The sequence below is a fragment of the Poecilia formosa genome, unplaced genomic scaffold (assembly GCF_000485575.1).
Source record: "Poecilia formosa unplaced genomic scaffold, Poecilia_formosa-5.1.2 Scaffold97, whole genome shotgun sequence".
Lineage (NCBI taxonomy): Eukaryota > Metazoa > Chordata > Actinopteri > Cyprinodontiformes > Poeciliidae > Poecilia > Poecilia formosa.
Genome location: NW_006800036.1, coordinates 551,268 through 576,998, shown reverse-complemented (window position 1 = coordinate 576,998; position 25,731 = coordinate 551,268). Strand labels below are relative to the sequence as shown.

Here is a 25,731-nt window from a genome sequence, read left to right as displayed (position 1 = left end):
TGTAAAAAAAAAAAAAAAAAAGCTGCTGCCTACTGTCAGCAGGTTCAAGAACATGTCTCACCTCTCGACCTTCAACCAGAGTTACCTCAGACTGCAACGTCCTTTATTACTGACTGACAATCCTAACCTCTTTTCCTACGGTTTTGGCATTCAGCTGACTTAGTCGTCTGCGGTTTTCAGTGAGATGGTAAAGTCCTATTAGCTGCAGGCCATTTTGTGCAGATACATGACTGCTGATGGACACGCTGGGAAATTGCAGAGATTGAGCCTGTGGCGGTCCAGTTTCAGAACCGTAATGGGACACTTTCACGCTGTGAGGTGACTGACCAGGGTAGCATTTTGAACAATTTTAATGGGGTCTGCCTCCTGGTTTGCACCACAATTTCCATCTCAACAAAATAAAATTGAATAACATTTTTATCAATGGAATGAGAGAATGGATGAAAGAAAATTATTGTGAGAGAAGATATAGTATGAGAAGTAAGAAGGTAATACATGCAACACTAATTATTTGCACTTTTGCTTGCTTCTAAAACCAAACCAATGTCAAATTTCAGTCTTACTAGAAGAAAATCAAAGATTTTAATTCTTCATAAGATAAGACAATCCTTTATTAATCTCGCAAGTGGAAAATTTAAAATGTCGTGGCAAAAAGTGGACAAAACAAGAGCAACAGAAACTAAAAACAGAATAAAATGAACAGTACAGTGTAGGGGAAAAACTATAAATTTGAAAACATCCATATGTACACAAATTATATGTAATATATTCATACTCACACATACGAATATGTATTTACATAACATATAAATACATACAACCACAGACATGCATATGTAAATGTAATTACACATAGAGAAATGTACATTAACATAATGTTTTAAACCTGTTACCTGTGAAAGCGTAATTTTTTTGTTATATATTCATGCTTGAATCTTTGGTGGCCCCCAACTGGACCCCAGCAGAGAGCCAGTCTACCTTATCAGCTTAGAAACAGCTTTTATCTTTGTTTTTTTATTGTAGTTTGAGGCTTCTGTGTCTTCTTCTTTGTCTCCATTTTGTTCTCTCAACCCATTTTCAATCCTGTCAGAAAAGTACTTTTTTTTCCCTGTTGAAGGTTAGTTGTTTCTCTCTACAATCACCAAATGATTTCTCAGGAGTAGAAGAAGTGCCACTGACTTTGTAAAAGTGACTGGGCCTCAACAGCTTGGTTTTTACTAGTTGACTTTTTTTACAGTCAACTACATTTTAAAATATTGTATTGCAGTTTGAATTGAATTAAACTAGGGTTGCAGAAGACTAGCTTTTAATACTAAAAATGACACTTTTGAAAACATGCGGGGACCCGCTGCTGAGCCGTGCCAATAATAGCCTCCTCTTCAAGGTTGACGAGGTTGATGTCATTATCTGTTTCATAAGAGGTAACACTCAGGTCACTGCTGCATTGTCACCACACCAGAGTCTGGGGCGTACATCAAATCAGCAGTTTCAGTGCTGTGAAACATGTTTGACATGAAAGTACCCTCAAAACATGTTTTGGATGTGTGGACCATTTACCTGGTCATATCTTCAGGAAACTGAGGGGGAATCCAGAACAAACCTGACCTTAGAGAGAGAGAGATCTTTTTTTTTTCAGTTTGTCAAAGACAAAAGGGTTTTTATCCATTTTAACTCTTTGGTCCTCTTTATTTCTGTCTTTAAGCTGTTACTTTTGATATTTTTTTTTATACACATACAGAAAATAAGACTTGTCTGTGTGACAGGCTGTAGATAACAGAGTGACATGTAGTAAGGTTCATTATTGGTGATGCACTTACTTATTTGAAGTCAGAAGAACACATACTCAAAACCCAAAATAACAGCTTATATTTCAATTTTGACCTTAAGTAATTGTGCTTACTTATTTTAAAAGCTTTAAATTAAGCTTTAATCAGTTTCATGCTGTTTAGCAATATGATGGCAAGAAAAAAAAATATTTCATATAGCTACAGTCAAATTAAACCATTTAAACATTCAATATATTTTTTTATTTTTTTTATTAGAATTGAAAATATGATCTTAGCTTTGTTTGTATATGAAGCTCACACGCCTTTCTGTCGCCACAGATATCTCTAACACTCTGTTGTAAAAATCGTCCTTGTTTTAACTGTGTGACTGCCTCAATGGTGATAATCGCCCAGGAGAAGAAGAGCATCTGTTGCCCATGGTGCCAATGGGGCTCAGCACTGCCCCCTATCAGTGCAGCATGGTACTTCCTGCCTCACCATTTATGACCAATCAAAAAGACTCAATATGACACACACACACATTCAATAAGTATTAGACAGACTTTGGAGCGTCAACCTGTGTCATACATTATGTAATTAAACAGGTTATTTTACATATACATGGATTATAAAGAAAGACGGTAATGGGCTTCGGTCACTGTGTGTGAAACAGAACAGGAGCTTCACCTTGCCCTTCTCCATGTATTTGAACAGGAAATGAGTACATTCAGCAAATGTTACCATAACATTTAGAAATTGCAGAGAAAACAATTTATCGAACAGTCAGATGGACAAACTGAGTTTCTCTTATCTGATTGTTTGTATTTTATTTCTCTAAATGCCTCACTTGCCTCCCCTGACTGGATGTCACTGGTAGCAAAGCTCCTAAAAGTCCATTTTAGTATTTGTTCTTTTCTAGTTAGTTATTTTTTAATTATTATTTTTTATTTTAAGAAACAGCACTGGTGTCAACCATCCACTTCGCTAAACCCCATCCTGGGAATTAAAACATGCTGGTGAGTGCTACAGGCACCGGGACATCAAACATGCCAGCAGTGGATTTATTCATTCATGCATAAAGGTGACACTTCAGGACTGGCAACAAAAATGTTGTGGTGTTAAAAGCAGAGCCCATCTTTTATCGTTGGGTACCAGACTCCCGGTGCATCACAGGAGGCCGCAGTCAGGAATGGCAAAGGTTTTAGGTTTTTCTGTAAAACAATAACCTATTACAATACCTATTCAGTGTATAGTAAAAAAAAATGAAACAATCTTATCCCCCTATTTGCATGATATGTTGAAAACTTAGCAGCCTTTTATGAATAGTATTTTTGTTGATTTATAGTTATAGTAGTTTATTGTGTGAACAGCGTTGATGTTTACACAAACCTGTGTAAACTAAAGATTTTCTTTAGTTCATTATCTTTCCTTTTGATTTCTATTTCTCTCTGTTTTCTGGATTTATCTTTTTTTTTCTGGTCAAACAGGCTTGACTTAGATTTGATGTGATTGGATGTAGATTGGATTTGCTAATCTTGTGATGTGACTTAAGATAATGCTTATTATGAATTGGTACAGTGCAGAATGAATATTCTATAAAAAAATGCTTTAACAGATGTATTTAAACTGTTACACAACATATAACTCCAACTTTTTAAAATGTAGAAATTATTACACCAGTCTGCTGACAATTTTCTCTTGTTAACGCAGAGTCAAAAATAATAAATACAGACTAGAATATGTACAACAACCCTGAATAATACTTGGGTAAAAACCATTGATAAGTTAGAGATAAGCAACAAGCTTTTAGTATCCATCAGCAGCCTCCCATCTCAATATTTGACCTCTCTTTTTAATTCGTGGAGCATATTAGAATTGATTGTTTTCTGACACAGGCAGCAATTTAAAGTATGGCCCATAAATTTTTAATATGAGGTTTGGAACTATTTGGAAGTTCAGTGATAGTTTGCTTTTATCCGTTCTATTCATCCAAATGATTTTAGGGTTAATATCCAGTTGCAACATCCAACAGGATAAGCTTCAGTCATCTAGCTGTTGATTAGAGGAAATCTGGAGCCAGTTGTCTTCATTACACAAGGAAGTTGGTGTGGTTTTCTTTGGCTTAGGCTCACCTTGACACCTTCGAATGTCCTTAGTCGTTAATCGATGTTTGTCTAAAATGATAAAGTACTTTTTAGCCTATCTACATGAACAGCAGCCAATTGCAGCCGCGCTCAAAGGTGCTGATTATAAAGCAGAACCTCTGAGTTTTTACTGAATGTCCTGAATGGTTATCTTTTTACCTGTAACACATATTTTGTGTTAGATGGTTAATACTTTGACACAAGTGAGTGTTCCAACAAGACAGTGATCCCAAATACACTGAGATCACTGGGAGAAAAAGTGGTTTTGGAATGGATAAAGGAGGCTAACATTGAACATCTAAAAGAAGCCAGTGCTGAAGAAATCAATCTAACAGAGGCATGTAAATGTTTCCACCCTGTTGGAAAGTTATGGACTGTGCTGAAAAGCCGAGTCTGTGCCAGGAAGCCAACCAGTTTCCAACGAGTTCTGCTAATTCTCTGAAGAAGAGGAGCCAAATAACCGACCACAATTATGACAGAAGCTTGTTGATTGCTACAAAAAGGGTGTGATTACTTTGAAAATTGATATGGACCATTTAGCCACATATAAGTGTGTATATGTAATAATATAAACTTGCACATTCATTTCTGTTTTTTTTTTATTTATTGTGAGGGTTATTTCTTCTGCTAATATTACATCTTGAAAAACAAAGGCTCAAATGTGTTTTAAAAATGTACCTGCCTGACATTTATTTTCCTGATTGGTGCGTGTAGTCTCCTCACTGGCCCTGCAACTAGACAAAATTAAACAGAACAGCTCCTGTATCCATTTGCACACCACATCCTTGTTTGTTAATCTTCACACCTGCCCTGTGTTAGCTAATAACTTACATGGTATATACTTCCAGGTTTTTAGACATGCTGCAAAATCCTTGTTTTCTTTTTTTAAGTTGTGCCCTCCTGTTATGCACCTGTGCCAACTTTAGTTGTGTCAGGCTTTGTCCTCATGCAGCCCTGGTTTTGTTGAATAAATATACCTATTCTTTAAAAAAAACAAAAAAAAAACAATCTGCCTTTCTCCTGTTTCTGAACCCTATAAGATTTCTTCTTCACCATGAAACTGTATTATTAACAAAGATAGTTCATCTGGTTGTTGCCATTAAAAATATATAGTTGTTGTCTTATAAAACAGATAAGGAAAAAATGTGGGTGTATCTGTTTCTTCTTCCATTCAAAAGATTTTCCCACAGGACAAATGGATCTTTGAGGCTCCTCCAGAGTGAGATCAAGGTAAAGTTTATTTATATATCACGTTTCCATCAACTCAAGCTACACAAAGGCTTTTTACAAGGAAATATGACCAAAAAGTTAAAAGCCTTAACATTTCAAAAGGCATTTATCTCTGCTAAGATGCAATAATCGAAACACAAACAAGAAACTAGGACAGCATGTAAAAAAAGGAGTGAATTTCCACCATAAAACTCAAGAAATATTTAGGTTAAAAAGGTCAAGGCCTTTTCTGAGCTCCAAAAGTAGAAAATTTGCAAGAAAAAAAATCTCTGAGACTTTTAGATTAATTTGAGTTTGAAAAGTAAAAGTAAATTTTCTTGCTGGCAGGTCCAACAACAAGAAAGCATGATAACTACCAGAATCCAAAGTAAGAAAAATGCCAGGTACATACTTGTTTTAAGTTAAACATGGTGAATTGCACACAGCTTGAATCATTTTCTGTGCAATGTGACAAAACATGGAGATGTTCAATGGCTATGAATACTTGTAAGGCATTCTATAGCACTATGCCCAATCCTGCAAGGTATTAAAGACTCCTTAGTTCATTATTTAGCAGGTTCCTGTTTCCTGCATAATACATTCCACTTTTGAAAAACCAATAACCACAAACCATTCACTGTCACTGAAGGAAAATGCACAGCTTCCCTCCTCCTGCTCTCTTTGTGTCTGGCATACCTACAGCCATGAAAGGTGCAGCTGATACTACCAACCTCACAGGGTCATATCAGCAGATAAGAGCTGTGAATCAGATGTTTTACTATGCGACGGCAGACTGTCACCCCCAGAGTGTCCTCTGAATCCCTAAAGGGCATGGCAGTCTGGAACAGTCAGACGAGCAATGAATAAACGTCTGGAAGAACTGCTCCACTGCTCCACTTCTCCTATCCGTCCCTAATGCTCACATCAACAATCACGCGTTCATCTCTGGAAAATTACATTGAAAGAAAAAAATAATAATAACCCAGACATATTTAGGATGGATATTTCTTCTTGTAAACCACCACTGTGCTGAAGAAATCAATCTAACAGAGACATGTAAATGTTGCTATCAGCGCTTCTATCACTTCATGGCCCACATGCCCAAACATGGTCAGATCCTTTGACGGCAGCTCCAACCAGACAAAATGTTCCCCTGTTTGCCTACAGGCTGTTGAGCTGGTCTGCTTGTGTTGAGTGTGTGTGCGCGTGTGTGTGCGTGTGTGGGTGTGAGGATGAGTTGAGCTGATATGGAGTCATTTTGTGTCACAATTGCATGTTCAGAAAAGCTTCCCCCCCTCCTTTTACGAACGAGATTGAATATTTCCCTGCTTTCCAGCACATTCTTTGATCTCAGTCTTTGCCAATTCAGAGCAGCCGACCACACCCATTAGATGGAGGTCCGTGCAATTTCCTTTCTTTCTTTTTTTTTTTAATTTTCGTTTTGTGCTCGTCTGTCCTTCCCTTTTATAATTTTTTTTCTCTCTTCATTTCTCGGTGGTGTGATTTTTCTCTACGTGCTGCATCGTCGGTGAAGCCACGTGCTCTGTGTTTATCATGAGGAAGGGGTGGGAGGCAGAGTGACGAAGAAACTATTCTCTCTCTTTTTGTCCATTGCAACCCCGAGCACACACACACACACACACACACACTCCCTCTCCCTCTCTCCCTCTTTCTCTCTCTCTGTCATCCAGATTGTGGCAAACGGAGAGACAAGGACAAAAACCCAACCACGATCACTGAGAGCTACGCTACAGGTACAGTAAATTTTGATCTATCTGCAGCTTTGTGTTAATTTAAACATTTAAAATGGTTGAATCTCTTTGTAGCGCTTCAAATGGCTTAAAATTTGCATCTATCTTTTTATATTGGCCATGATTGTGAGACTTGACGCCTCCCTTGAGAGGTGGCTTTTTTGTGTGTGTTAGAGGACAACAGCAGCAGGAGGAAGAGGAGGATGTTAAAAATGAGGACAGCAATTTTTTTTTTTCCCTCTTTTTTCTTTTTTTTTTCTGGCACAGAATCTGTGAGTACTGATGCTGAGGCTTTGTACTTCTGCTTACACACCCCCGCTGGCGGCTTCTGCATTTGCGTGAACGGAATGTCGACAGGTTGAATTTGTTGACCCCGCGGGGAACAAAAGGGCACCATTTGCTGGAGACCGAGAGCAAAATGCATGTATAAATATTGCGCTCTTAAGGGGGCTTACGTCACTGAGAAGGGAGCAGAAGATAATGTCTGGCTGTCGCAGAGTGAGGCAGCTGAATGATGCCTAAGTCATAAAAGTTGATTGAATTTGGTGCAGGCTTGAATAGCGGTGCCTCATATCTGAATGCATTAATGCTCCTGGCGACACCTGTCTGAGTCTGAAACACAAATTCTGGTGTTCTTTTCTTTGAGAAATAAAACCACGCATCTTCGTTTTTCCACCTGGACCCTTTGAAAAGATTACATAAATGAGCAAAAATACTAGCTTAGTCCTTTGTACTGTCACCAAATCATTAATGATTTAAATGAATTGCTTTTTTTTTTCTTTTTCTTTTTTTCCCACATCCAGTGAGTGTTTTGTCTCTAAACTGTTTTTTCTCCCTCATTCCCATTGAAGTTGAGGCTGTCTTTCCTTTGGGAGCGGTCTGTTTCCTTGCTCTGAACTTATTAATAGATCTACAAAGGCAAAATAGACTCCTGTTTTTTGTTCCTTTACCAGCCTCAAATCAGGTTTAATTTAGACCGAACGGCTGCTCCATTAAGCCCATTTTGGCATCTGACTATTGAGATTTACCATAGTGTTTAGGAAACCAGATAAACCCAGAGCCCTGTGTGAATATTAATGTGTCAAATCGAGTTCAAGCTGAAAAATTCATTCTGGGTGTATCTGTTTGAAGCTCCTTTGCTTGCACACTTACAAACGAGCTGGAGCTCGACTCTTACCCCATATTTATGAGGCTGTACACTGGCTACAATATTTTTGTTAGTTTTGTTTTTTGTACATTAGATATTTTCATGTGTTTTCATTTGGATGTTATATTAACATCACTTTTACACGTGACATGACCTGTTTTTGTTTTTAATTGATAGGAATGAATGCTAACCAATATATATGCTAAATTTTCATTCTTATTTTCACATTGGAATCAAGTGCCAAAATAAAAAAAGAAAAATTGTAATTTTTATCCTCAAATCTAATATAACAGGATAATCAAAAGCGATATTTTTAGCAAAGCCATCATTGGAAAGCAAGCTAACTCAGGTAGCTGTGTTTGCTAGCGTTACTAATATTGGTAATGTTAGCACATAAAGTTGTTACTGTTATGTTTTGGTGAACTACTTTGTACATAAAAAACAATCACAATTTATCAGAATAACAAAAAACTACATTTTGAGGAATTCTGATTTACAAGTACCGCTAACCAAGTTAGCAGTAATGTTAGCATTCCTAATAAGCAAACAATGTTATTTTTTATAATTTTCTGTCCAAGAAAACTATTTACTTATCAGTCTAGATAAACAACAAATTTGTAAATTGATTAACAAAGAGCAACATTTAAAAGCATTGACACAAAAGTAACAATGTTTGCTAATATGTTTGCTAATGTTGCTGTAGCTGCATTGTTAATATTCTGTTTTATCTAACAGTGCTATTTTATTTTATATATTTAAAACACAGAAATTAAGTCAACAGAACAATTAAATACAGCATTTTAAGGGCAGGTGACTTTAGTAAGCAAAGTCAAATTCCCTAGACGTGCTTGCAAATATTTCTAACATTTACGCTCAAAGAAAGCAAACTTATTAACGGTTTATCTAAAACAAATGTATCGATTTTCCTAAGGTTACTTATTTTAATTATTTCCAACAGAAATGTTTTTCTAGAATTTGAAGAGTAGGTTAGGTTAAGAGACCAATTTTAACCACTACGTATGTATCTCACCTGTGGCAGTGGCACAAATCATACATAAAAATATCTATACATTTGTAAATAAATGCAGGGAGTAAAGGGTTGAAAAGTGTGATTGACATCGAAGGATTTACTTGTTTGTAAGTCTTGCTGTTTTTCTGCTTCTTTGTATGTTGAAACAAATCTTCTCTCTCCTTGGAGTCTCCAAATCTCTCTCTAAACATCCATCTCCCTCCCACCCAGTGGCATTCTCAACAGCTAAACAATGAGGTTGGCACTGTGAGTGAGCCACTGGAAGAGCAGCACTGTTATTAGCGTGTTCTGCATGCTAATGCTTTCCACTTTGCAAGATGTTTTTCCTAGATTTCTTCTCTTTATTTGGGAGGTCAACTTTCATCTGCGTTGGGGTTGTTAAAATTATTTCCGTTAGTCAATATTCATATCAAATTGGGTTTTTGGTGGTTTTTCAATACAGTTGTGGGACATGCAATCCCACCGGTTCGGAAGCATCAATATTTCAGTGAGAGGGATTGCATTGCAAAGATTTTTCACCTTTGATTCGCTAGAATTTTTTTTTTTTTTTTTTACAGGATTCTTTTCAGGCTGTTGGGTGTCCTTTTGATTAGTAGCTTTGTTGTCTTCCAATAAAACTCTGTGAATCTTTTCATAACCTCAGCAGCACTGCAGTAGATCTTGTCTTGTATTTTTATACCTGCTGAAAGAAGCGGCGAGGAACTTCCCTTCCAAGTCTGGCTGCACGGTTCCAGTGAGCCTTCTGCAGACGATGTACGTAGGATTATAAAGCCACTGTAGCCAAAATAACGTACCATGCTGTGCCTCGCAGTCCCCATCCCCCGCTCTCTCCCCTTATTCAGCTCGGCTGAAATTGTTTATGGCATTTTCCGTTCATCTGTTTCATTCTGTCAAGCAGTCCAGTGTTGTGCATATTTATTATGCAGCAGTCAGCCATTAGAAAATCATTATCTAGTAATTAAACAAATATGCTTAGTACAGAAGTAGTTCATCTGTCATGGCATAGTTATCTACTTAGAGATAATTTCATAGATGCTAGAGGCATTAGAGTGATGCTCAGAGGAAAGGTGACGTCCTAAAATGTTTCTGCATGTCATTTTCAGGTTGAGGTTCACATTATTTTCTGGCTCTGCTTCGGCTTTGTGAAGTCTAATCATTCCCCAGATTGTTTATTCATTGAATGCTTATTATGTTCCCGACTTAATACTGCTTCTAAATGTTTAGCCCTCATGGGCCCCTGGGCATTTTACTTGTGTTTTTGAATTTTATTATTAATTAAGTGTGGCTGTGGGATGATTCGAATGGAATAACATTTGTCCAGGCTGTATGTTTATTGGTGATTTTAATTTGTTTTTTTTAATGACTTTTATTTATTTTTGAAGTCTTGCACATTCCTTTAAAAAAGGTCATTTTTTTGACCTTTCTGCCCTTTTTACCATTAACTAACATTCAAAATTATTTTTTGTTGTTTTATTGGCATATTTTATCAAAATGCATCATAGTTGAGATTTTTTTCAAGGACTATAAATCAAACAATCTCAACACACAGACCAAACGGCTTTTTCATTTTTCCACATAACATCTTAATGACTCCTAACTTTCGGAAAAAATAGTCTGTAGATTGAAAAAAGTGTTACTTTTTGTAAGGCATGTCCCCTCCACCCTCAAAGAAAGAACATCCTACTATACTAATAATTATACATGGTTCTGCGAGTGTAATCTTCTTTGACTGCTTTGATGATTCAGTCTCTGGATGACTTGATGGAACCATAGATTCTTGTCTTAAGTTGAAAATCCTGCAGGAGAATGTCCAGCATCAGAAAAAAATAAGGCCATTTATCATTTATGACCCAATGCTTAAGTGAACTTGAGTTATGCACAATAATCTGAGAAAAAAGCAAGACCACCTTTGAAAGTCTAAAACTTTGAAGGGTTTTGGAATGGCCTAATCAAGGTCTGGATGTAAATGTGATTTGATTTGATTTGTTCTATTTTTAGACTTTTGTCTCCATTTCTTTGATTGCAGCATTCCATGTTTGGACAGTTTTTCCCCTCTGGTTTTGGATGCTTTTCAGCTGGAAGAAATTTTGCTCCTACTTTTATACTTTCCAATATTTGTTATGATGTGCAACCATGGCAACAAAGGTATTGTTTTTAAAACTGGGAGCAGCTGTTCAGCATCTCAAAAAGCTCAAATCATACCTGAACTACAACCCCAAATCCTAGAGGAGTTGAAAAGGAGACTTTGGGGCTGCAGAGCAAAACGAAAGAGCAGAGAGAGAAGGCAGAACTTCAAACTCTCTGTTCTATGAATCACAATGGGCGAGGGTTAAATCCCCAACTCCAGCATCTCTCTTTCTAACCACATGGTCACACAGAGCTCTTAAAAGGAGCGGCAAAAGCAAATGATGAATATAATCTCCACTACCTGGAAATTGAGCAGTTAGCATGTCAAACGATGGTCATACAGCAACAATCTTCAGTCAGAAGCTTCTTCAGATTTGTTGCAAGACTGACTGCTACTAGAGCTCTGTCCTCACATCCACAGTAACACAGTAAAAAAGACTCATTACCAATAATCCCGTTTTTAAAAATGGGGCCAGGTTTGGATATCTTTTTTTTCTTCATAAGAAATAATATCAAAACTTGAATATTGGACTAGAATTGGAAAAAATGATCCAAATTATTGTTTATATCACAATCTTTTCAAAGATGACTACGGTTAATAATGGCATTTTGGGGGAAAAAAATGTGTGGACACATATTTTTTCTTCTTCAAAGCATTTTTTGTGTCAGAGGGACAAAGTTGGAGCAGAAACCAAAGGGACTCTGAGAAGCCATGATTAAATGAATCATCTTGTAATTTCATTAAGACACACTTTAGGTAATGTTGAACTTTTATGCCAAAAACTAAACTAAATCTGGAAAACAGCAGCCTAATCTAAACTAATCTAATTTAATCTAATCTAATCTAATCTAAGTGCTTTGTTTGACATGTTCTGCTACAGGCTTTCACAACAACTCAGACAGGACACAGTAATGCAATCAAGTCAATTAAGACATATAGCTAGAGATTACATTTGTATGTTAAACAGAGCAAATTTTCCAAAGAGATTTACTTTATGGTAAGTTTTAGTAACAGATTTGTCTCTATTGGAGATTTGTACTGCCTGGCGTACTCCAGTATGACAAAGACTCAATAACGCCTAAATAAAAACAGTTTTCTCTGGAAGGCTTTCCAAATGTCAGTATTGCCTTAATAAACATTGCCTTCATTCTGTTTCCAGTCCGATGCTTATAGCGCTGCAGTCAACGTGCTAAAGACATCCAATTATAACACAGAGCAGTTTTCAGTTCAATTTAAGAATATGCTGCTCAACTGGGCAAAAGATTTTCAGATGAATCTCACTCTTATTTCCTGTTATTGCTGTACTCATTTGAAATGGAGCATATCAGCAATCCTTGCCATTACACATTTTTACAAGCGTTGTTTTCCCCCTCAGTGTGTGTGTGTGTGTGTGTGTGTTATCCATTGCTGTTGTCCATAAGTGTTTGAATGCCAGCCTGTGTGCTGTCTCAGTCTGCAGGGAACTAGTGATTCTGCACTGGTTCCACACTTTCTTGAATTATTAATATTAGAAAATCTTTGTTGAGGAAATACAACCAGCCATTTTCAACTCTAAAGAAAACTTGATTCCTTGTGTTTCAAAAAATATTGGATGTTTACAAATAAGTATATCGATTAGATGAACGATGCACCAAACCAGACTGATATTAACTTCATGCACTTTGACACTTAATGGTCACTAATGGAAGCCTTGTTTTACAATGAAGACAGGCACAGTGTGTAATCGATGGCAACATTCTTCGTCCTCATGACCGATTTTTAAAGATTATTTCTGTAGCTAGCAGGGTTCATGTTATTAAAAAATGCTGCGGATAATTCTTATGACTCCTGAAATGCTCTATGTACTAAGTTAATATCAGCCACTCATGCTATGGAGTTCAAAAAACTAAAGTAAAAACAGTATTTCCACATATGAAACTAGAACAAACTGTTCATTAATATTCAACATTTGACCAAAAAACTGTATAAATATGTTTAAATAATAAGCTACCAAATGAGTTGGCTTCTTTACAAAACCAAAACTGACCTAAGCTTTATCAACATCAAAGAGCTTATATATGCTAAATGTGTTGTTTTGTTCAAAAACGTAACTATTAATGTGGAAAGTTAATTTGATTTTCCAATCTATAGAGTAGTCAAAAGTCAAAAGCAACCAGTTATATTTACTCCCATCACTGTAACTTCAGACAATGAATCTGTACCTTGTACTTTAAGTTGGAAAGTATTTTATTCAGTTACATTTTAAATCATATCCATCAAAGGCAAACTTTAGCAACAGGCTAACATATCAAGCTAATATCTTCTAATAAATCTAGCGTTTTATAAGCCGACACTATCTTTTCACTAGCCTGACAAATTTAGGTGTAGATGCAGGAAGATCAACAAGTCAAATTCTTAAACATCTTGTTTTGTTTCTGGTCTAATCATCAAATACATCAAAACTGAAAAACATTGATCCTGTAATTCCTTAATTTTCTGTTGTCTTTAATACTTATACTTTTTACAACTACTTCTGTTTTTAGATTGAAGGGGATAATTAACAATCATCAAAAGTCAAACAGAGTGTTTCAGAAAACAAAAACAAAGTATTAAGCAGCAAAACATTTATTTTTAAATGAAACAGACAAGAACACCGGCCATAAGCACATTTATTCTCTTTTATGGTCAATTTTTATTACATCTAATGGTTGTACTGGAAAAAGTTTACACAAATACAATTGCATGTGAAGAAAATCTGAATTGGCAAGTCAAACCTAAAAAAGAAACAAAAAAAAACCAAAAACAAATAACATTATAGGTCAGAATCTAATTTTATGCTAATTGACTTGATTCGTCGTTAGCAATGAAAGCAACATTTGCTCACCTCACATATAATGACACACCAGGATATTGCATTTCGATTATTAGCTTTGGTAGAAAATTAGCAGCGATGCTTCTCAATGTTTTGTCATTTTACTGCTAATTTGGTCAGTAATAAAATACAGGATAATTAGTGCTGTGGGGATGTCAGTTTAATAGTGCAACAAAGACAAGAGGATCTGAGCAAGAAAACAGCAGTTAATCAGGAAAGCCATCTGTTATCACGGATTGCTCCTTTGGGCTTTGAGCCTTGACATCCAGTCCAGGAAAGAGTCTGGTGAAGCCATCCATCTCCCACCAACGATGACTAGTGGCCACGTACTGTCCGTCCATCTGCCCTGCAGCTTAAAGGGGCAGACTATAGAAACAACCAATAGAAGGGGAATGCAAGTTGCAAATTATTTTGATCAACTGCTTAAAAAACATTCAATCTAAGAAAGTAATTTGTGCAAAACAATATCAAATTTACTTACATGTACATTCAGTAACCTGTCTTTAGCTGGACGAAAACATCGCAGCTGGACTTATTCCTCAGCCCGAAAGAGACAAATACCTTTCCGCCTTGTAAATGTCATATTTGGCAGTAAAATTTTACAGTTCTGTTTTGTTTTTTTGAAAGCCATTCATGGACTTCTCGCTAGATCAATTCCTTGCCCTATATCACTGGTAAGAACAGTTATCGGTTGCAGATAATGTTGTTTACTTTTCCTAATTTTCATTTTGTGACAAAGGTTATATATCAAGCCTGTAGCACTTGCTTTAAAGTGTTTTAAAATTCATCTCCAGGGCATAAGCTCAGCAAACATCCTTAAAATTCATCCTGTGCCTAAAGCAGCCAGTGAGTTGGAGCCAAATAAATACATGTTTTACTAAAGTCTCTGAATACAATTATCAGCCGTAGAAAAAGTACAAAAAGTGGAATTAAATTCTTCTGGAAATGTACTAAAAATAGTCAGATTTGTCTATAAATGAGGAATGACACATGTGAGGTAGGTAAGATCTAATCAGGGAGATGCTTTCTTTGCATTAGGCAAGTTAAACAGGTATAAACAGCACACCCTGAACTTCCAGTGACATATTTGCTGAATGAATTTATGCAGTAGCAATATTTTTTGCAGGACTTGACAGTTTATACCTCGCTAAATTGGAAAGAAAATATTTTTTGGTCTCCTTCTGGCAGTTCGCATGGTAGAATAATCACACTGAACGAGGTTTGATGAGGTTCTTTGAATAAATCAAAAACAGTCCCAGGACTGGACTCCCCCTCCACCAGCAGCACCTGCCACCATGCTGTCAGACCAGCAACATTCTGGTGGGAATCCCCAGAATACATCAGTGACTCTAAATTTGCCTGAAGGGAACGATCTGGCAACATATTTCTACAGTTAACCTTGTGTGTGTGCGTGTGTCTGCATGTGTATCCATCCATCCATCCATCCATTTTCTTTACACCCTTGTCCCTTAGTGGGGTCGGGAGGGTTGCTGGTGCCTCTCCAGCTAACGTTCCGGGCGAGAGGCGGGGTTCACCCTGGACAGGTAGCCGGATACTTTCAACCTATGTTCAGAACTACAGAAGCATGAATTATTAATATTATTATTATTTTACAGACCCGTAAATGCTCAACGTTGGAACCGTAGAGACATCTGAATGGAACCTTTTGTCCGTCTTCAGCCTTCATTTTGTGCAGAATTTCATCTGTCATCAGGGATTTATTAAGGATGTATTTAATGGCCTCACAAACTGCCTGTACTTACTGCAGTGCCTCTTTTAATGTCTATAATGAGACATTAAAAGCCTTTATGAAGGTTTCCTCCACCATTGCCACGTCTGCTTTCTGGAACTCTCCTCTGAATTCAGAGGCTAATTCAGACCCGTCCTCCAGATGCTACATTGCCTAACAAGCACTGTTTTGTCATGCCATCATTTTTTGTAAGTGCGCCAATCTTTGTACAAACACATACATTTTCATCTAGGACACACACAAGACTTATTGGTTTTCTATTTATAATAAATTCACAAAGCACCCAAAATCGTTCAGCCCCCCCACCCCCTCCTGATTTGTCTTAATTTGTCTTAGATTAATTTAATACAATTTTGAAAAAAACAGCTGTAAGACAAAATATGCGGAGCGCTGTGAATACTTTATGGTTTCACTGCAGCCTCCCTTTTTTAACGGGAGCTCATCTGTTGGAGATACTTGAATACATTTACAAGATAACAATTGTTCTTATAAAAAAAAATATGACATCCAAACTGTGTTAAAATGCCATTACAGCCGTTTTCAGACAGATGGACGGCAGCAATCACTTCTGTTAGAGCATCACTGACTTCGGTGATCAGCACCTAATTGAAATTCTGGGCAGCATCACAGACTTTTTTTTTTTTTCTTTTTTTAACACCACCAGCATCAGTGACTACATGAATGAATATTGATGGAAAGCACAGACTTAGTACTTTATCTTCTACACAAATCACATTGACATTACCTTCATTATCGCTCGCCATTGCTCGTCTTTCAATACTCCGAAACAATTTGGCGGAGGCGGGGTTGTCCTGTCTCACCTAACCCCCACTGAGAGGTGAGGCAAAAATAGATGCTTGAACAAGAGTGTTGTCAAAAGAGTAAGTTCCCCACTGTGTGACTGGACGCTTCCTAGATCTGCTTTCTTTATTTTATTTTCTTTGTTTATTTTCTGCTTGACTCAGCCAGGAATGATGAATAAACAAATTTACGTTTCTCCACGAGTGAAAAGTCAGCTGCACTGTGTAACTTTTTCTTGGGCACCACCTCCGAGACAAGGGATCTTTGAATTCCAGAAAAAATGGCTGCTGAGTTTCTCTGTCTAGAGGTGAGAGAGAGCTAATTTTTAATATTTAATCCTCCTCTCAGAAATTATATCTGTGCTCTGTGGAGCTTCTCAGCTAAGGAAGATTCCTCTAGACACCAAGTAGCTATTAATAATTAAAAATCTCATTTTCAAAAGAGCAAGAAAAAAAAAAAGCCTCTATGTTTCGATGTGTAGCTTATAATACCGTCAGCTGGTGAAGTACTTCCGCTCCTAGAGTGCTTGGAGGCCAACAGGTTGGATGATGGGGAGGAGAAGGACTGAATGTGGGGATGTGTGGAGAAATGTCAGTACGGGCTAATATCCACACTAGAAAGTGTTGTGTTCGGTATTTTTTGTGTAGTTATTTTTAGGTTTTCTGTGTTTAGTCCTCCCTGTCCTGTCTCCCCTGTTGATTGCTTCCCAGGTGTGTCTAGTTACCTGATTACGCTCCCTGTGTATTTAAGCCCACCTGTTGTCTTTGTCTCTTGTCGGGTCCTCGTCTAATGTCAGTTTTGTCTGTTGTGTGCTGGCCAGTTGAACTGGATAGTCCTGGTTAAGCTTAGCTCTCCTATTCAGTCTTCAGTGTCATCAGTTGCTACCGGTAATTAGCTGTATGCTAACCTCTCTGCTGTGCTGCCTGTCATCCTGGACTGTTTTGAGCTTCCTTCATTAAATCACATCATTTTCACTACAACCTGGGTTCATCCTGCGTCTCTCCTCACCACCTCAAACCCACTTCATGACAGAAAGATACTTGAGTAATAAAATCCTGCAAAAGACAAGATATTGGCAATGTACCCGGATATTGCTGTATACTGTTGTTTTTATCGGCTTTGACTGTCTTTAATTTAAGCATCTTACGTAGAGAAGGATTGAACTTGCGAGATTTAATGCTTCATTTGTGTCAAAGGTAAGACTTAAAATCTGGTAATGACATCACATCCAACTGAACTGCTTGGCAGCTGCAAAATGAAAACGCACAAGGATTTGGACACCGTCGTGCTCGTTGTTGTGCACACAAACACCTCTAATTTAACCTTCTACCTGCAAGAATTTCTTTTCTAAAGGCTCCTTTAGATCTAGCCAAAGCAAAAGTTCTCACTCATGTAGGTGGTTTACTTGGATGCAGTGCTCTGAAAAGGTTTGTCCATCAACATGTGGAGATTGAATTTTCCCAGATGACCTCTCTACCTACTGAACCACAGAAACATTATGTAGATGAATTAAAACAGTTATCTAAAAAACAGGAGGCATTAATTTGTTCACCAAGATTCATTGCCAGTTTTGTTTTTCACTAATATATATATATATATGTAAAAAAGTATAAGTAACATAGAATTTGATTTTTCTGACCCAAGATTAATTGTGACATTTCTTAATTTATGCAGTTACCTGTAAAAATGAAAATAAATAAACAAACAAATAAATAAAAATAAACTTTTTTTTTTTACTGCAGTGTGCATATTACCAGTGGTGAGAAGTCTAAGTGAGAGCTATAGCTGATTCTGACAGTTCAAAGTTCAAATGAAATGCAGCATTGTTCCAATCCCCCTCTTAGGAGGAGAGGAATGACTCAATTTAGTTTGGGATGTGGGAAGGAGGCACAATAATTGGACTGTCTGAACCTACAAAATTAGATCCGAATTAGAAATGCACGACTGAGGGTGACGAGGATTTTCCTAGAGTATACCCAATTAATCCTCGAAGAGAAGCAATTAGACTAGTGCTAATTACAGCAACATTTGTTACACTTCACACAAACAGATCTGCTCTTACTCCCAGGAGATGATGTGGTTTTGTTTCATTTTTTATATCTTTGTTTTGACAACTGAAGATGCTTACATTGCACACCTTTAGAGATCACAATAGCAGAGGGTTACTGTAAGTTTTATAGCCTAAAAAGGTCATCGCACTGGACTTTTACACTTATGTTGTTTGGAAGATCTCCATCTGACAGGGGGAGTAGTTCAGCTCGACAAAACATGCAGCACAGAACATCAATTTGTTTTTGCTTACACAAATTGCCAGTTTACAACACATGAAGTGTTGAGGCACTGTAAAATAAAAAAAAGTTTGTTCATCTGAGTCAGATAGACAGATTCCATACACTCCTATCAACCTAGATACAAATAAAGCAGTCAAGTTCAGTTTGTTTTTCAAATTACATAAAAAAGGTTTTCTACCTTAGGAATCCCAGCAGGTCATATGAAGTCACTGACTTGCAACATTCATTCCTCCTAGATGAGCATGTAGTGATAGTGGATGGCTCCTTGAATGTTTTTTTTTCACTGACTTTGCAGCAACCCCTCATAGTGAGCATGTATACCGAAAGAAAAAATCTATTTTAAAAGGAAGAAACCTTCAGTTGAACCAGGCTCAGTGTGAGCGGCCATCTGCAATGATCTGGGGGTTTTTTTCTCATAAGAGAAGATTCTGAAAATGTTTTTTTTTTTAGACTTATAGAGAAATATAAGTCATGCTCCTGTTCACATGAAAGCAGCAAAAAAAAAAAAAAAGCATCAGTGGAGCATCATTTGAGGAGTTCTATGAGCCACTGTGTCACAAATAAGGCAAAGACTGTTGTTTTTAGCAGTGGCAAATATTCAGATGGTTATTGCACTTTATTTATTTATTTATTTATTTATTTATCGTTGGTGAGGGTAATGCATTAATTGATTCAGATTGGCTTTTATTGCTGCCATGACTAATGTTCCTTCTGTGGTGAGTCATAAGCTGCCAGTGAGCAAGCCTGGCTATGGCAGAGCACTTCTATGGATGATGCAGGATGCTTGCAACTCCTTCTGACAAATGAGCTTGTTTTACAGCAGACATTTTGGATGACAAGAAGTTGGGAAAAACAGATGGGTCTTTATAGACCTGCGTGTCTGCATCTGTGTCACATTGGCTGTCAGGTAGAATGTGTGCAAACCCAGAGCTTCATAGAATAAACATTTTATTTTGAAATCAAGGTCCCAGAGTCTGGAGGAAGCACAGAATCCAAGCAGCTCGACGTTTCCTCTGCGATTATTCAAGGTGCCATGTTGTCTGCTGGTGCTGGTCCACTCTGTTCTATCAAGTCAGAGATAGAATAAGAAGTTATTTTCAAGAAATAACCACTTGAAAACATTTCTCTCTGTGTTCAGTAAATCTTTGCGCTTTCTCAACATTTTCAAGCGCGTTAACACACACCTGCAAAGTTAATAGGTCAGGATGTTTCCAAGTGTCCAGAGGCATTTCAGCACATAAATTACAATCTCAGATTTGCACCGAATAATTTGCTCTGATTGTAAAAAAATCGTTCTTGTGCGTGCAGAAGCAAAAATATTTTCTTTTGCAACATATATTTATCTATTAAATTATCTTTGAAAGTCAGCAAAAAGTCGGTCCTCATTCTAATTAGGACTGATGGAGCTCAAGCAGACTTCACTGGAGGTAATTTTATAAGTAAAATATCTGCAGTCAACCCTGTTTTCATGTCCTTGTTGCTTGCACTTGAGTGCAGTGACTCCATCTTCCTCTTTATCTGTCTGTAACATGCCAGCAGAGCGGTCTTATCACTTTGAGGGTATGTAGGAGGAAAAAAAAAGTCATGTCCTTTGGAAGTTTTTTTTCCTCTTTGAAGTGCAGCAGCCATATGTCTAATTAACACTGCTGAGTGGATTCAGTAACCTTGTCATATGATGAGGTTGCGGGAGACTCAGGAGGGTGGAGGGGGGAGCAAACCTGAGCTTTGTCACTTTTAGTGTGGGAGTTAGTGACACAGCAGCCTTTTGGGTAACGCGGAGCAATAAAAATAAATTAAAATCAGCCATTTAATTTATGTGACAGTGTAACTAAGGAGGTTTCTACTGCTTCTCCTGAAATCCTAACCTTCCTCCTCTGTCAGCACATGTGCTGATGCCATCCCAGCTTCGGAGTATTGATTCCGTCCTCATAGATCAGATGTGATGCTTCCCTTTCACATGAATCTGCAATTGATTTTCTGTCTGACAGAAAGCTTCTCTTTGTGCTTACAGTGCTTTACAGAAGTATTAAATAAAACCTTCTGAACTTGTGTTACAGCCACAAACCTTATATGGTAGATTAAAAAAAAAAGTTATAAAAACTTGTGCATAACTGTGTAGAGAAAAAAGCAGGATTCATATCTTTGAAAACATTTGACTTCAGCTCCTACATCGTCGTCGCTGCATTTCGGAGCCGTCTTTCGCTGCAGTTGCAGCTTCAGGTCGTTTAGTGTGAATCTTTAATAGCATTGTTGTTCCATCTACTGTATTATCTATACCCACTTATCCTTGACGAGCTAGGTCTAAAATAATTAGCTTGTCAAAGATGTCTGGCTGTAGGTTTAATTGTAATGCCAAAATACGACTGTGTTTAAATAAATACCTGACTATTTTTCATGGGTGCTTCACAGTTGGAAGAGTTGTAGCTTTTCCCTCGACACTCTGAGCCTCTGGTGTCTGTCTCTCTGAAGGGATCTGTGTGCAGAGACAGAGACCAGCCCTCAGACTTCTGTCATCAATCTAAACTATTGCTTTGTAGGCCCTTCAAGGATGGAAAAGCTTAAAATAAGCATTACAATACATGCAAAGGTAAAACAAACAAAAAAAATCTGCCAGTAGGGAGTTAACCTGGGTTGGGTCTGGATGAGAATGACAGATGTGAAGATTAACCGATTTCCTTCCACTGATTGACGCAAATATGCATCAAATGTAGATGCATATTTATTTATTTTTTTAAATCTTGGTAAAATCCAACCTGTTGGAAGATAAAAGTTACATTTAAAAATTAACCCCAGTGGGATTCTGCTTCTGCTGCCATTCCTATTGATTTTCTGATTTTAGTTAATCAGCTAAAGAAAAACCTTATTGTCTACGCAGTTGAATGCAGGGTGCAATTGCAACTATTCTATTCAGATTTGCCAAATTTGCGAAAGCAGCAGTCCTCGAACGGTACTATCCTGCAACTTTTGGATTCATAGCTAATCTAGCACACCTGACTCAAATGACCTTCTCTACATGTTTCATTTCATTCAGGTGTGTTGGAGCAGGTATTCATGTAAAAGTTGCACAATAGTTGCTCTCAAGAGCTACCCTTTATTTTAGTTATCTCAAATTAGGATTTGGTTCTTGGCAAACAAAGAGCCGAGAATGCTGTGTTTTGCACGTGATAATGTTTACAGTCTAAAAATCTGTCATTTATTAAATGGAACCCTCTTAGAAAGATTTACTCTTAAGGGAGGATTTTCTTTCTGTGTAGGAACTTGAATGAGCTTTAACATGCTTTAAAAAGTCCACTGTCCAATCTTGTGTTTGTGAAACTTGTCTGTGTGGAAACTGCACAACTGAAATGCTTAAAACATCAAAACACTAAAGGAGTTCACAGCCATATACCAGCCGAGGAGGGAAGACAGTTAGAAAGAAGGTTACAATGGTGTGACTGTGAAATGTGTAATTTGGCAAGACAAGCCTGTGAATGGAGAAAACGAAAGAGAAGCATTGTGTGCAATATAAAGCAGGAGAGCAGAGAAGAGTAATGATGCTTCATTGAGTTCCAATAGTTACATTGACAAAAATTGGACTTTACACCAGTGTTTGGCTCAAAAGGGGGCAGCGTATGTTGTTTATTCCAGTTGTTTCCAAAGACTGAATCTGGACCTCACTCTGAGCGGTGAAAACAAAAGTAGGGGGAAGAGAAAGTATTAAGATTCAGTCTGTGAATCAAAATTAATTTCAAAATGTGGCTTTTTTTTTCAACAGAACTGTAACAATTACAAAAACACACAGTAAAAAGTTAAAAACAGTTTAATAGTTATTGTGGCTGTTTTAGTGGTCCGTATCCTTCACTTTAAGTCAAATGTTTGAACTATTTGCCAACCTTTTTTTAGGGACAATGAGTGTCACAATGAAAAAAAAAAGCATAAAAGTACTGGTTTTGTCCCATCATAAATCTTTAGGTTTCCTTCTTTCATTTTCCTCCATGACTGGACATCTGGGATGTCCAGTCACTCAGTCTAGCACTGAGGGATACGTGATTTCAATACAAGACGACAACACACATGGTTTATAGTTAATTTATTTACGTCCAACGCTAGGCAACATGTGCAATACAGGCCCTCATACAGGCTGTGTTTGTGGGGTCCTTTTGGTCCATCGGACACGTCCCTTCTTTTTGTAACAGTCCAAGAGTGTCCAAAAAAGAAATGCGGTAGAGGTCGAGTCTGAAATAGCCTGTTTTTACCAGCATTTTAAAAGATAGAAGGAATTATTACTAAATGTTTGATAGATTTTTAAAAACTGCAAAAAAGTTACATTTATGATGCCACTCTTTCCTTAGACATGCATTAGAAATGCGCTTCCTCTTAGACTCTTTTTCTGCTACCTGTCCTTGGATAAAGAAAGATTTTATCTACAGCGCCATCCACTGATTACCATAAGAACTACAGCAGTTTAGCTGCTCTTCATCAAATGCACAACAAAACCTGGTGAATATAAAAGAACCCTTGAGAGAAACCAATTAGTTAATTTGTTACTTCCTAAATGCAAGTAAAGCAAATCAAAGTTATGAACAGCTCATGAAATCTCAGAGGCCTCATTAAGAAATAAAGAAAGCAGGCGAGTAGGATGAGAGTTGCAGGAAATTATGTTCTTTAGGTTCCAAGTTAAAGAAATTGAATATTATTTTCTTTATTAGCTTAATAAAGCTTTGCCCAGCCTCTGACCATCCATTGTGAAAAAAAATAGTTGACTACTGGATCAAATCCTAGCCAGTGAGTCTTTCTCTGATTATTTGCATAACGGTGCATGCTTCTCGGTTCTCCAGTTTCGGTGAACTGACCTCTCTAAATTGCCCTTACGTGTGAGTGTGTGTATGCATGGCTGCCTGTCTTGTAACCCACCTCACGTTCAACCCTGAGTAGGCAGGTATGGACTACTGATGGATGGAAATTGCTCTACTCGTTCCCTATTATTGGCTTAGTTGTTACTTTATCACATGCAGCAGGGAATGCAGTGAAAACAATGTATTAACTCTAAAACCACTTCTTTTGTTTTTTTTTATATTTGTGCATCTTTTCTTAAACAGGAATGATTGATTAAGGCTTGAGGCATTTATCTTCAAGGTTAGCCTTTATCTTTTTCAGGTGGTGATATATTGTTTGGTTTACATTTCGGTTTATGATTTGTTACATTTAGAAAAACAGGTGAGATGCGACCCATCATGTCTGACAATATTGCTAAGCTGTGTTCGTATGTAGACTAGAATATGTAATTAAGACGGTGGTGGAAAACATAAATGTGTAATTTGAAAGGAAAAGAGAGGGTGAGCCAGATGCCATTGGACCCAGCTGGGTTGTCACGGCAACCCTGTCTGGAGAGACGTGAAGGAGGAAGGAAAAAAAACTGGATGAATCCATTTTGTTCTTTTTTTTAAAAATGCTGAATAGGTTTTCTACTCAAAACCCAATTCAGTAATAAAAAAAAATTCTTAGCAGCATTTACTCTCCACAAAAGAGTCGACAGAAAGTAGATTTACCCCCACTGACACAATCGCTGTCTGAGCCCAGTCGGTGATGAAGAGAGGCTTTGAAGTTCGGCTCTCCACTGTGGAAAGTGGACTGCATGCCTCAGTGGGCCTTTCAGTGTCCTGAGGGGCAGAGTGGTCAGGAAACAAACACTGCTGAAGGACAGCGATTTCATAAAGTGAGGTAAAAGTCGTAATTGTTTCTAATGAGTTAATTGGATTCTAGAAATGTTTGCTAAATAAATCACCAATTCAAGCACAATTACCTCATATATCAAAGTAATATAGATTTCTAATTAGGTTCATTTAGTGTACAAAGGAAGCAACCAAATGCTGCCAGTCAGATGTGCTTAATTAGCCAGTAAGTGTGAGCATGAATGATCTGGGAAGCCTCAATGAACATAAACAATGTGAAAAAGACAGGGCTAAAATGTATTTAATGTAAATATCTTTCAAGTCAAGTCTTAACTCTTTAGGGGACAAGTTCGAGTTTTGTCCCACATATTTCTCATGTCATGTTATCCAGTCAGCCTGAAACACAGCATTGTTATAGATTATGAATTAAAAATAATTAACCTTAAGCCTATCTGAACTCTTTTAAAATCTTTATTTTTTGTCTTTTGCGCAGCTTTCAATTTAACATTAAAAGAGGGAACTGCTGTTAATTGTTTGGAAAATGAATAAGGTCGCGGTAATCATTACATTTTAAAGGAAAATAGTAGAAATAGGTTAAAATCAGTGAATGTTCAGTACATTTTTTTTTAAATTCCTCCAGGAACAAATGATGTTCTTTCCAAATATCATTTCGGTGCAAGCCTTTCTGCAGTCATGAGCGTTAAAGAGAGGTATTTGCTACAAAACAAAATCATAATTTGCTGATAATATGAGTCTGGTTGTCACCGGACAAGCCACACGAGAAGCCCGGAGCAGTATTTTTCCACCATCAACACTGGCGTCATGATTCCAAATATAGCTGATAAAATGCAACACTAATTGATTTTAAAATCTGACGTCTTACATAACCACATAACGGTAAGGCCTAAAAAAAAAAATAAAAAAAAAGCAATGAGACCGGCTGGGGAAAAGCAGATATGGTAGGATGAGATGAGGTGTGAAAGAAGAAAAACTGAAAGCAAAGCACTGAAAGTGAGAGAGGGCAGCTGCAAGACAGAGATGTTGGAGTGACAGAAGGAGAGGTAAAATGTCAAAGCCTGTGAAGATAAAAGGAGGAGATGCTTGGAGACAGAGAAGCAGGGATTTGGGGGGGGGAAAGCACAATGTCAAACAGAAGACATAAAGCTTTGGAAGAGAAACAAAAGAAGCAGAAACAAAACAGGAACATAACAA

The 25,731-nt window shown here is 37.3% G+C and overlaps 1 protein-coding gene across 4 annotated transcripts in view; it reads left to right on the top strand.

Moving 5' to 3' along the window:
• The first annotated feature begins 6,730 nt into the window (after positions 1–6,730).
• Positions 6,731–25,731, top strand: part of ndrg4 (NDRG family member 4) — a 46,420-nt gene continuing 27,419 nt past the window's right edge. For 2 of the 4 annotated variants that reach the window (XM_007558518.2, XM_007558517.2), the window contains exon 1: positions 6,732–6,873. The gene's annotated coding sequence lies outside the window, so the exon portion shown is untranslated. Of the gene's footprint in view, positions 6,874–25,731 lie in introns of all 4 variants that reach the window. The other 2 variants (XM_016674512.1, XM_007558519.2) reach the window with 2 other exon arrangements.